Below are 4,018 nucleotides of genomic sequence, written 5' to 3' on the forward strand. Positions count from 1 at the left end.
CTTAATTTTAAATAAATTCAGTGGTGATAAAAAATTACACACAACTTAATAACGTGACATGAAAGCGACACATAATAAAATCATTTGAAAAAAATATTTTTCATCAAAATTTATGTAAATTTTTTAGGTATAATTTACAATTACATAATGGCACAAAATCCATTTATTTTTTAATTATTTTTTAGATATATATTATTATTACTAATGTTGCTTTTGTTGTCTTTTTATTATTAAATTTCATATTAATTTGCATAATTAAACAGTTCCAATTAGATTTTATTTCGAATTTAATCAAATTAAAAAAATATTCTAATTCTAACCTAATACATAAATGGTAGGATCAATATCAATAATATGAAAAACATGACCCTTTTTTCCAATTAATTCCTGATACTCTCCTTTAATTTGCTGTCCCTTCCCTTCTGCTAATTAAAAAAATAATCCAAAAAGATAGTAAGAAAAACGATGCCATTTAGAAAGGGCAAATTTGCCTTTTCAGCATACTATCCTAGGGCTTCGATCTCATATCCTCAGACTGGCTTGTTTTTTACCTATTTTCTAATTTAGAAAGCAGCCGCCTCCTTCAAAGAAATCCAGTCTCTCAAAGGTAGCCGCCTCCTTCAACGGTTTTCATCTGCGAATAAGTTGAGGCTTCTGAGCTTCCATTTTTGTCTCTTTTTTTTCATGAATCTCGAATACCCTTCCGTTTATTCAGTCGGACGTCGACTACATTTTCTGTTTCTGGATATCATTTTTGGTTCGTTTGTTAATGGATTCACTTTTCCCGTGTCTTTAAGCATTGGTATGATTCAGATCTTCGAATTTTTTTTAAGCTGTGTTCTATATCTAATAAACCTATTTTTTTCTGTTTCTGCAGATTTTCTAAAAAAGGTCGTCTGCCTACTTTCTTCGGTCACAGAAATACTGGTTTTGATCGACTTTAGCTTTTCAATGTTCACTTTTGATGGCTAGTTTTTGGGATTTGATTTCAAATTAAAGTTTTCCTTTGATTGTTGATGACCATTGATTATCATTTATTCACTCAAAGTTTAACCAGGCTCTTCATTCGTAAAGATTCTTAGATCTATGTGGTTGTTTCGATCAGTGGCAAGAAGAGTTCCCAAGTCTACTGGTTGCTCAATGTAAACTTTATATGTTCAATTTAAACCTTAATATTTGTTTGGAGAATTCTTATTTTTGAATTGGTTCTCTGAATGCAGACCAAACCCCTCAAGAATTTGAATGGCCAGACCTGTCAAAATATGTGGTGATAATGTCGGGCATATGAAGGTTCTGTTTTAGAGCAAATCCAAAAGGTCAGATTTTTATTTTAAAACATTTTCTTATTGGGTTTTCTTTAATGTGTATATATAGTTTCTTAATTTAGGATTGCACTTTATGAAGTTACACTTCAAAATAGGTAATGAAACCCCATTAAATTACCATATTATTTCTTTGGGTTCATAGTGGTATTTGCTCTTTGAAGGGCACCTTATTGTTATTGAGGCATGTGTTTATTTTGCAAATACACACTCTAGTGAACTTTTTGATGCATATTAGAAAACTCTAATGAGTTATTGAGCCTGTCAGGTAAAATATGTTATCTAGCAATTGTATGAGATCTGTGTCTATGTCTAATGGTGCTGTGTACGAGAAGGAGAAATCTGTTTTCACTCTAAGCTATAAAATTTCTTTTACGAATTTCTTAATTTTTTGATGCTAAGATTTCTTAGCTTACAGATTGCTAACATCATTGAGAGCTCAGGCACGTCAATGAAGATTATGCATATTAGCATATATGGGTTTAACAAATTAGTCGTATTATAAGATTTTTTCTTTCCAATTAGCATATACTTTCTTTCCCTACCTCTGTTTATAAGATTTTTTCTGCATCTCTGTCATTCAGATATCTGCATCTCTTTAATTGTGTATAAATTTTTTATAATTAGGAAAAAAGTGTCAAAGCGAAAGAAAGTCGGTCTAAATATAAGCATCCTCATCATATGGGTCAAAGACCATGTTCATTACCATATTCTCAAAATGAACGTATATGGAAAAGCAAAGGGTCGTATAAACCAACTTCTATGTCTACGGATTCAACTGCTTCTGGGGTGAGTATGCCAGATAGGACTGCTTTGTGGATGCTTGCAAGGTTAGTACTAGACAAGGAAGGAAATCTATGTGTCCAATGAGGAAACTTAGAAAGTTCAAAAGGGAATTGTAAGTAAATTAAGATTATTTACAAATGTTATTATGTATTTCATAAATTAATTATATGTGATGAAGTTACTAAATTTAAGCATAATTTTATTTGACTAGGATGAGTGGAAGCAAAAAGCAATTGCAAGAGAGTTTGTTCCAAATAGGTCTATCTCGTTCTATCGGAAGCAGAGATCGTAGTGGTAGTGTGTAAGGATTTGGTGGTGGGACTTGCCATAGAGATGTTTGGGGACCTAGTTCTGGGTTAGATGCCAAGTTTCATAGGGAGGAAACGCAATCAATAATTCAACACGAGGTTGATAAGAAGACTAAGGAAATGGAATTGGCGTTTGAGCAGAAGTTTAGGGATATTCTTGCACAAGTTGGTACAAACTTGAATATGACAAGTTGAATTTTAATTGTTATATATGCAACTATTTCTTGAAGCAATTAAGTTGTGATTATATTTTGAATATGTATGTATTTATGCAATGTGGTACTTGTAGTTTTATGTGTATGTTCTATAATATCATGTAGAATCAAGTAAATTTTGATTATAAAATTTTATGCTAAATGCTGCAAAATTTTGTAAATTTTTTTTTTTAAAAATATCAATATTTAGTGTCGCGCGTGAGGAAGGAGCGACACAAAGTGTACCAGATTAATCGGGGAGCTTGTGTCGCGCACTCTAGAAGCGCGTCACAAGAGTTACCGCTCTATTGTATCGCGCGCGTGACAGGTGCGACACAACAGATGAGTAGCTTGTGTCGCTCTCAAGAGCGATACAAAGTTGTTGTGTCGCACCCCTGTTGTGTCGCACAAAAGTGCGACACAACAACCTGAAAAAGGTGCGACACAAGTAAGCGTTTCTGTACTAGTGCTTGATGATAGTCGTATTTTATCAAAGACTTAATCAATATTTCTTAGTATCATGACGATTATAGCTTGACACTTTGTGACTCTAGTCAAGATCGGGATTTTTAATGAAAGGACTTTAGTGCATGGAAATTATGATTGATAGTTCATAATTAGTTTAATTATAAGTTTACTTCAAGTAACTTCATTCTTTAATTGGGACGTCATGGCGCAGTGTGTTAGCTGGAGATCGTGACCTTTAGAGGACTATAAGTAAATATAAGTTAAGCTTATATAGGATACACTTATAGTACAAGGAATTGGATTCCTGACATACTTACTAAGAGTTAGTACTATGCTTCTAATGCCAGTTAAAGATGAACATAGAAAGTCACACACATACAAGTTGTTTGTATCTAGCTTTTGTTAAATTGATTAATTAAAAGTGTTTTAATTAATCAATTTAACACAATTGAATATGTCAATGGGATTGACAAAACATTCTAACAATGTTTGATATTCAATTGAAATGAGGAAATTATAAATAATTATTCTTGCTCAATTTAAATTGATAGCTTTTTCCAAATACAATAGTCAAGTGTTGACTGTTGGAATTTAGAGGTGTTTTAAATTAACTCTAAGATATTATTAAAGGATATAATCGTAATTAATTAAATTGTTAATTAATTATTATTATATATATTATAAATTAATAATAATAATAATATAATTAATTATTATATTAATTTATATTAATTTATTATTATTATTATATTAATTTATTATATTATATTATATTATATATATATATATATATATATAATTTACATAACATGCACTAGGACACGTAGTGTCCACTACAAGAAATTTGATCTATAATGAGAGTTAACACCGTCGTTAATTGAATAAATACCGTCGTTATTAACTTATAACGACTGTATATACCGTCGTCCACCCTCGTTAA

General features: G+C 31.0%; 1 long non-coding RNA gene across 2 annotated transcripts; it reads left to right on the forward strand.

The window, feature by feature from the left end:
• The first annotated feature begins 499 nt into the window (after nt 1-499).
• On the forward strand, nt 500-2,710 carry LOC136203569 (uncharacterized). Of its 2 annotated transcripts, none has more exons than XR_010674894.1 (5): nt 500-644; nt 878-1,142; nt 1,221-1,316; nt 1,950-2,220; nt 2,320-2,710. It is a non-coding gene; the product is annotated as an uncharacterized lncRNA (long non-coding RNA). The 2 variants fall into 2 exon arrangements; XR_010674893.1 differs by having other exon boundaries at nt 524-802.
• Nucleotides 2,711-4,018: the final 1,308 nt, after the last annotated feature.

Source organism: Euphorbia lathyris, chromosome 8 (genome assembly GCF_963576675.1).
Source record: "Euphorbia lathyris chromosome 8, ddEupLath1.1, whole genome shotgun sequence".
Lineage (NCBI taxonomy): Eukaryota > Viridiplantae > Streptophyta > Magnoliopsida > Malpighiales > Euphorbiaceae > Euphorbia > Euphorbia lathyris.